At 39.4% G+C, this 9,847-nt stretch overlaps 1 long non-coding RNA gene across 1 annotated transcript; it reads right to left on the bottom strand.

Annotated features, from left to right (window-relative positions):
* Window positions 1-6,698: 6,698 nt before the first annotated feature.
* LOC139352507 (uncharacterized) lies at window positions 6,699-9,847 on the bottom strand. The gene is made up of 2 exons (XR_011603717.1): window positions 9,429-9,847; window positions 6,699-9,375 (listed from the first exon to the last, which is right to left on the bottom strand). It is a non-coding gene; the product is annotated as an uncharacterized lncRNA (long non-coding RNA).

Genomic DNA, 9,847 nt, shown 5'->3' on the forward strand with positions numbered 1-9,847 from the left:
AAGAAAGAACGCTATAGTCGAGTACCTCGACTATCAGATACCCGTTACTCAGCTAAATAGACTTGGTTAACCAATACACATCACAAAATTTTTTGGAACAATGGAGAAAACAGTTTTCCACAAACTCGAAAGTATCTAAGGACAGTTACAAGCGGAAAACAAATTATTTGTAAAGGTGTGGAAAAGAAACGATTTCTACAGAAGTTTTTTGGGAGTCGTCAGCTCATTAATATCGAGGAAATGGGCTGTCCGTCATTAAACAGGTTTGAAGGAAACCGGTTTCCCTATTGTGAAACACACCTTAAGGGCGGGGTTTGTGCTCTAAACAATGCATACATTATTTTGACATTTTTTAAAAGTAGCTCCAAAACAATAAAATAATTGTTATATAATATTATTTTAAAATTGAGACTAAACACAAAAACTATGTTCATGAATCGAGGTGGATATGATCTCAAAACTACGAATTATGGTAAACGCTTTACATTTTGTAATCCAGAAATGACGTCGGAAACGTGCGCCGAAATCAAAGCAGACAATTAGTTTCTATATATAATAAAAATGTTCGCAATACCAAAATAAATGAATAAATGTATTATTTTGCTACAAAATAAACTTCTGACTTTTTATTTCGAGTTAAAATTACAGGTACGAAGAATGGAAAATATTTCCTTGACTGAGATATGTCGGCTACTTGCGAGTAGTTGCGCGGTCGTGATTTCAACCCCTATTATGGGAACGTATTAGAGCTAGCAGTCAGCCGTTAGGTTGTTGGAAGGAGAGAATCTTAGACAATTTACCAGTTAAACGTTCTGGGGCGGAAACAAAAATGTGTATTTGAAAATATTCCACATCTGAGAAATTCTCAGTGAGAATCATTAACTTGTGAGATTTATTTTATTGGGGTTCCTTTGATTTCTAAATTAGTTTCACAATCATAGGAAACATTATTCCCCAACATGATCGGACATGTTCCTCTAAGATAACCATCTTTGAATACTTTGGGTGTGCGACCTTTCACACGTGCACAGCAACACCTGTGATAATGATGCAAAAGGGTACGTGATCACACCTTTCCCCAAGAAGATCGGATATGTTCCTCTAAGATAACAACCTTTGGATACTATGGTTGTGCGACCTTTCTCACGTGCACCTTTCTCACCTGACTATTAATTGCACATAATGAGGGGAAGGATAGATGATGGGGGCGATGGGGGCAATTAATTTTACTCTTTATGGACATGATCGTGACGTTTTATTGACTTCAAAGCCCATTAAAATCAGTTAATTTATAGAATTATGCTAATTGTCCTAGAACCCGCATATGTTAATGAAGGGGGAGGCGGGGCCGGGAGGCCATTAATATGCAAATTGTCCCAGAACCCGTCTTTCCCAACTACTGAGGAGCACAAATGTTGCAAATGAGAGGTAATAATGCGTTCAAATGTTTTAGGAATTGCAGACAATTTGGAGATTCCTTTATAGTTCTGAGCATTAACCTTCGCACCCTTTTTGTGGAGTGGAATAAAAAAAGAATCTTTCCAGATAGTAAGAAACACAGATGATGATGAGATAGACATATGAAAAAGTTTAAGAATGGGTTTACAAATAGTTCGGGCACAAAACTTAAGCACACACCCAGGGAGTCCATCTGGCCCCGGAGAATATGTTGGCGTTATAGTTTCTAAATCACTTAAGAGAGAACTTTCGGTGATTACAGGAGAAACAAGAAAGAACGCTATAGTCGAGTACCTCGACTATCAGATACCCGTTACTCAGCTAAATAGAGATATGGAAGTAGCAAAGCGAGATTAAAATGCGCCACCTACCGGCGGTATACAGATTTAAGCGTTATGGGCGTTAGAGTGGGCGTGGCAAATTTTTTTTTTGACCAATCGATAGGTATTGACGAGACCAATACATTTCAGTTAAAAAAAATTTAATCTGGCAAAAAAATTGTGGGCGCCACAGGTTTTCGCGGCTTGTGGGCGTTATATATTCGCGTAACAAACTTGCGCTGCGTATAAGGCTACGAAATCTAAATCTGAAATCCCAATTGTCTATCTTTGATAGTTTCCGAGATATCCACGTTCATATTTACGATTTTTTGAAGTTTGTGGGCGGTTTTTGGGCGTTAGGGTGGGCGTGGCAAACTTTTTTTGGGTCAATCGATAGGTATTGATGAGAACATTACATTTCTGTTAAAATTTTTATTCTAGCATCAAAGCTGTAGGAGCCACAGTTTTGGGCGGTTTGTGGGCGTGGCACTCTACTGAAACAAACTTTCGCTGCGTAAGAAGCTCAGGAATATGCACGCCAAATCTCAATAGCGTAGCTCCCATAGTTTCCGAGATCTCAGCGTTCATCCGGACAGACAGACGGACAGACGGACATGGCTAGATCGACTCGGCTAGTGATCCTGATCAAGAAGATATATACTTTATGGGGTCGGAAACGCTTCCTTCTGCCTGTTACATACTTTCCGACGAATCTAGTATACCCTTTTACTCTACGAGTAACGGGTATAAAAATACAATTTGCCCTGTTTAAGTGATTAGGGTAGCTTGAATTAGACCAAGAAACAGAACTATAAGTAGATTGGAAGAATTCAGCAAATAAATCTGCAATTTCGGGATCCGTAGATTCCTCAATAGAGTTTAATAGTACAGATGATGGCAATGCGATTAGCATTGACAAAGTTATAAAACTGCCTTGGATCCTTTGAAAATTCATACTTACATCGGTTCAAATACATGGAATAGCAATGACTGTTAAGTACATTAAAATTAGTACGAGCCACCACCACATATCTTGAAAAATCGGATGGCCGACTTTTTGTACTTTTTATAGAAGTTTGTTTTTAGGTTTCTAAGTCTTTGCAACTGATTGGTAAGCCAAGGAGGCCTGTCTAACTTAGGAGGAAAACTATCAGAAACACATTCACAGAAAAAACAAGGAAGAACGCTATAGTCGAGTACCTCGACTATCAGATACCCGTTACTCAAAGGGAAATGGAGATATGCAAGCAGCAAAGCGAAATTAAAATGCGCCACCTACCGGTGGTAGACAGATTTAAGCGTTATGGGCGTTAGAGTGGGCGTGGCAAATTTATTTTTGGATCAATCGATAGGTATTGACGACACCAATACATTTCAGTTAAAATTTTTTATCTAGCATGCAAATTGTGGGCGTCACAGGTTTTCGCGGTTTGTGGGCGTTTAAATGGGCGTGGCAAACTTTTTTTTAAGTCAATCGATAGGTATTGATGAGAACAATACATTTCAGTTAAAATTTTCTGTCTAGCATCAAAACTGTAGGAGTTACAGTTTTGGGCGGTTTGTGGGCGTTAGGGTGGGCGTGGCAGTCTACTGAAACAAACTTGCGCTGCGTAAGAAGCTCAGGAATGTGTACGCCAAATTTTAATAGCCTAGCTCTCATAGTTTCCGAGATCTCAGCGTTCATCCGGACAGACAGACGGACAGACGGACAGACGGTCAGACGGACAGACGGACAGACGGACAGACGGACATGGCTAGATCGGCTCGGCTAGTGATCCTGATCAAGAATATATATACTTTATGGGGTCGGAAACGCTTCCTTCTGCCTGTTACATACTTTCCGACGAATCTAGTATACCCTTTTACTCTACGAGTAACGGGTATAAAAATTTAGGATACTATAAAATAGTTCCGTAGCACTTTCAATATCCTAGCAATTATATAATTTTGTCCAGTTTTATTGTAAAATCAAGTTGTTGAGTTTACTAAAGTCACATTTACGAAAGCATCTACTTTTAGTTAGAGAAAGGAGAGAGGGTATCAACGCAGGGAAGACAAACTGTAAGTTCTCATGTGGGATGATACCGGTCTTCTGGCACAACTAGTGGGTCAATTCTAGATACCGTGACTTCAGACCGATCTAAAACAAATACAAGATCTAATGATAATTCTAACAGACCGTCAACGAAGTCATGGTCACATCGTTCGTCTGATTATCGAGACTAGGGACTCCTATAGAGCTAACTTCACCTGACCCCTTAGGCCGACTAGCAGAAACAGGGACTCCTCCAGAGCTTTTGGTACCTATGGGTACTGCTGTCAGTGAAGCTTTAGGTCCCACAGCCCCAGTGGATGCCGACATAGCTGCCGTTACCGATCAGGTAAAAATATTTGAAGCTAAGTTGGGATTTGGAACTGTAGCCTTTACTTCAACAGATTTTGAAGAAGCGGTCTTTTTGCGTTTAGGTGACCCTACTGACATTTTTTTATTATCAAGGTCCGCCTTAAACTCCTTGAAATCAGCAACTCTCATAAGTTTATCAAACAGTTTCATAAGACGTTCATTGGTCAGCGCAACATAGCCATCCAAATCACGGTCTATTTCCACGCATGAGGCACAAGTCCACGAAAAACTAACTTGCAAATCAATATAATCTTTTACTTTGCCAACAGGTCCAGTACATTTTGGATGTATGGCTATGTTGCAGAGACGACAGTAAATAAAAACGTCATTAGGTGACGATCCAAGTAAGTAAGTATTTAAATTTAAGAAAAAAAGTTATTTATAAAACCAAAGAATCAAAAGAACTATAAATACCTCACTTAATTTGACACTGGGATCAAACAATAAAAATGTAGACACACAAGAACACAAAAGTATAAGAGCGCGTAGAGACTGCGAGAACGAGAGAGCGTGGCTTGTGAAACACAACAAAATATACACGAAAACAGTTTAGACGACAAGAAACGGGAGAGAGATTACAAGAAAGTATAAGGAAACAACAACAAAAGCTATTGAAACAAATGCACCGCAGCGTACAGAAGTTAGAACAACAAAATCCACAGGCTAAACACAGAGTTAGGTTTTGTTAAAATTTCTACAATTAAATAGACAATTAAACATAAAGAGACGATTTAAAACACAAGCACGGACTATGTTGGACTAAGTCACAAGGCAAGGCACCAGTATTACAGATATTAATGACAAATTGACAAAAATCACAGAGCACAAGATAAACAACAACCGGTCACAAGCGAAGCTAAATCGATGATAAAATGAAATTGAAGGTTGTATTTGATGCATCTGCAAAAACCACTAACAATAAATGTCTTAAAGATATTTTGTGGATTGGACCTAGTGTTCATTTTAAAAATGGGCAGATGGCAGTATGTAGTTTTGGCGGACATTGAAAAAATGTATCGTCAAATAAATATAGCGAAAAGCGATAAATATTTGCATATCTTGTGTAGAGATTCTCCAAAAAATAAAATCAAAGACTATATATTAACTACAGTTACCTATGGTACTGCCTTGGCTCCATATTTAGCTAAACGAGCTCTAGCGGATATAGGAGATAAGTTCTGAAAAAATAGGGGACAAAAGGCATTTAAAGGTTGCATTTCAGTGTTTGTGTGCATGGCTACTAAAGCCATTTATTTAGAAGCTATTAGTGACTTAACTTCCGATGCACTTTTAGCAGCATTAAAAAGATTTATATCTAGAAGTAAATTAGGATAATGGTACTAATTTCGTAGTTGCTGCTCGGAAGGTTGTTTTTTCCTTATAACAGGATTACGCTTTCAGAGACATGCACGCAGCAAAACGAGATTGATATGCGCCATACCCGTGATCTCAATATATGGTTATGTAGGCGGTAGACAGATTTAAGCGTTATTGGCGTTAGAGTGGGCGTGGCAAACTTTTTTTTCAATCAATCGATACGTATTGACGAGACTAATACATATCAGCTAAAATTTTTTTCTAGCATGGAAATTGTGGGCGCCACGGGTTTGGACGGTTTGTGGGCATTAAAGTGGGCGTGGCATATACCCGTACAAAACTTGCACTGCCTACAAGGCTACGGAATCTAAATCTGAACTCCCAATTATCTATCTTTGATAGTTTCCGAGATATCCGCGTTCATATTTACGATTTTTTAAAATTTGTGGGCGTTAAAGTGGACGTGGCAAACTTTTTTTTGGGTCAATCGATAGGTATTGATGAGAAAAATAAATTTTATTTTTAATCTAGCATCAAAACTGTGGGAGCCACAGTTTTGGGCGGTTGGTGGGGGTTACAGTGGGCGTGGCACCTTGCTGAAACAAACTTACGCTGCGAAAGAAGCTCAGGAATCTGCATGCCAAATCCCAAAAAAGGTATACTAGATTCGTCGGAAAGTATGTAACAGGCAGAAGGAAGAATTTCTGACCCCATAAAGTATATACTCGTATGTTCTTGATCAGGATCACTAGACGAGTCGATCTAGCCATGTCCGTCTGTCCGTATGAACGCTGAGATTTGGCATGCAAGTTATCCAGCTCATGATCCTAGCCTCCTTACCCAATTTATAAACAAACTCTTTATTTACAATTCTTAGCTGAGAACGCCTTCCAGGTCGAGCGCCCAGCCAATTGCCAAGAAAATGGTCAGCAGATGTGCTCTCGCGTCAAGCAACGAACATGCACTGAAGCCGAACACGACCGCTTCGTAAGCCGACGGGACTACATTGTATAATTCTATCATTATCCAACCCTTGTCCAACTCTTAATGAGTTCCCCAATTCTCTTAAACCGAGGTTTGTTTATCAGATAATCGGTCCTTGGCCAGACAGTCTGTTTTTGCATCCGAGAAGATCGGTTCAATAGAAAAAATATTGTGAACAGTAGAATAAAAGTCGGTATTAAGGAAAAGTTGTAAAGTTTTAACTTAGTGAATAAAAAATGCAAATAAATTTTATTTAAATGTTTGCAAGTGAAATATTTAATTTGCACAGTCCTGAGCTTCTTGCGCAGCGCAAGTTTGTTTCAGCAGGGTGCCACGCCCAATCTAACTCTCCTATAATTTCGTTGCTAGAATAAAAATTTTAACTGTGTAAATGATGCTTATTAATTTAATGATTTTATTTTGTCTCTTTTTATGTTCCGCGTGTTCCCTCTTCTTCTTCAATTGCAGGTGGCCTATTTATCTCAACAATCGAGTTTACCATGTAATCGATATCTGTTGTCTTATCGATGCTTATCATTAAGTTACATTATAGAAAATACACACTAAAATTCAATGCATAATATAACATTATGTTCACACTTAATACTATTAAGTATATATTCACATATGTTTACTTTAGTATATATTAGTATATATTTACAACAGAAAGTACACACTAAAATACAATGTATAACATTATGTTCACACTTAATACTATTTAGTATATACAAGGTGAGTTCCAAAGTAAACAGGACTTTTTTAATCTAGCGCCCTCTAGTGGCGCTATCTATATGTTAACTGGTGCGTAAAATCTACTATCGTTTATCGACTTCCAGTAAAAATTTCATGACACTTCATCTATTGGAAGTGAGGTTATTGCGTTTTAAGTGTCAAAATGTTTTTGTCATCGGTGCGAAAACAAGCTTCGAACAAAGAGCCTACATTAAATTTTGTTTTAAAATTGGTAAAACTTTTACCGAAACGTTTCAATTGATGAAACAAGTTTATGGCGATGATTGCCTATCCCGTAGCAGAGTGCACGAGTGGTTTCAACGATTTCAAAGTGGTCGTGAGGACATAAATTACGATGAACATGTGGGCCAACCAAAATCCGTGATCACCGAAAATTCCATCGGAACTGTGCGTGAATTCATAAAAAATCAGCCGAAATCATCATTGAAATTTATGGAAATAGAATTGAACATCTCCAAAACATCGATTTATCGCATTTTGACCGAACATTTGGGCTTACAAAACCGTGCACAGGTTTGTTCCGCACAAATTGACTGACGTCCAAAAATTACTCAGAATTCAACATTCGAAGGACATCATTAAAGAGGCAAAAAAAAAACCGAACTTCCTTTACAAGATTGTGACTGGTGACGAAACGTGGTGTTTTCAATATGATCCCGAAACGAAACGCCAGAGTGCTGAATGGAAGGCGCCGGACGAGCCGAAACCCAAAAAATCGCGCCTGGAGAAGTCAAAAGTGAAGACAATGCTGATTTGTTTTTATGATTCCAAGGGTATTGTCCACAAAGAATTTGTTCCACCCGGCCAAAACGTTAATGCGGTATTCTACCTTGGAGTTTTGAAGCGTTTGGTGCGCCGTATTCGACGTCTTCGGCCCGAATATCGCGAAGATGGAAGTTGGCGTTTATTGCACGATAATGCGCCGTCTCATCGATCGACTCTTGTGTCCGACTATTTGACCAAAAATCACATTTTAACCATCAACCACTCCCCATATTCACCTGCGGCACCGTGCGACTTCTACCTTTTCGGAAAAATGCATTTGCCGATGAAAGGAAAGCGTTATTCAGACGTAGAGGCCATTCAAAAGGCTTGCACAGGCATACTGGCGGCCATACCGGGCAACGAGCTAAAACACTCGTTCGACATGCTTTTGGACCGTGCAAAACGCTTTATTAAAGCAGAAGGAGACTATTTTGAATAAAATAAATTGATTTTTCCGAAAAAACTACTTGTTCTGTCTTTTTTAAAAAGTCCTGTTTACTTTAGAACTCACCTTGTATGTACAATTGCAAGAGCCCTCTGAGCGACGTTTGTAGTCGTGAATAGTCACTATTTTGCTGATGTGTGCACCTTCACAACTATGCTAATTCAATTGATGTGATGCCAATAAACGAAACGCATTTCAACAGTCGCTCACATCTCAGACTTTTTGGATATGATTTAATGACAGCCAATTCTCCCTCTGACCGTCTTCGAGAAGGTGTTGCTATTTTGGTCCGCTCTCACTTGAAATACTCCCCTTACAGTACGGAATTGGGAGACATCGTGATTACTTATTCTTACGGCCCCCCTTTTTACATGGTCTGCTCAAGGTTTTGGAATATTTTTTATCGAATTTTCAAACCGTTTTATTAGAGCTGGTGACTGGAATGCTCTCAATCAATTTTGGGGGGTAGCTGCTCTTCACCGAGAGGTGTTCAGCTTTTAGACCAAGTCTGCAAGTCCTTGCTACAGTAGGACCAACGCACTTTCCATCTGATGCAAGGAGATTTCGTCCAACTTTCTCACTGTACATGCCTCAAATGAACTTAGTTCTGATCACATTCCGCTTGAAATACTTTTGTGCGCTGCTACTTCACCCCAACTTACAACACCAAGGCTGCTGTCTCGTCGGGCTAACATTGGACGTTTTTAGGATCATCTTACAATCCCTATTAAGAATGATGAATCTGCTGATTTGAGTTGTCCACTGAATATTGATGCTTCTGTTAACGACCCAACTCTAAAGATTCCGTCTGCCGCTGCCGCATCCCCTGCTAACGGTAATCACTCTGCAGTTCGACAGCTAGACATGGTGCTGCAAAATCTCAGTATGCCACTTTTTCGTTGAACAGGCTAAACCCTTATCGCCTCACCCTGGACGAGACTCCATTAAAGCGTGATGACACGGTTAACTTTCTTGGGCTTACTCTGGACAGGCGGGTTACATTGAAGCAGCACATTGTGACTACCTGTGCTTTCCCAAGGCGAGGAAAATGAGGTGGTTCGATCACGGCGAAAACTTGGCTCTTCAAAGCTATTTTATTATCTAGTCTACATTGGGATATACACTTCTGGGACACTGCCTGTAACACTTCTATAAAAAGACAATAAAAACCAATAAAAGGCAAATAAACTGCATTCTAAGTTAACAAAAAGTAAATCGCCAAAAACAATTACAAACAATAGCAGAAACAGGGACTCCTCCAGAGCTTTTGGTACCTATGGGTACTGCTGTCAGTGAAGCTTTAGGTCCCACAGCCCCAGTGGATGCCGACATAGCTGCCGTTACCGATCAGGTAAAAATATTTGAAGCTAAGTTGGGATTTGGAACTGTAGCCTTTACTTC

The sequence above is a fragment of the Drosophila suzukii genome, chromosome 2R, assembly GCF_043229965.1.
Source record: "Drosophila suzukii chromosome 2R, CBGP_Dsuzu_IsoJpt1.0, whole genome shotgun sequence".
Classification (NCBI taxonomy): Eukaryota; Metazoa; Arthropoda; class Insecta; order Diptera; family Drosophilidae; genus Drosophila; species Drosophila suzukii.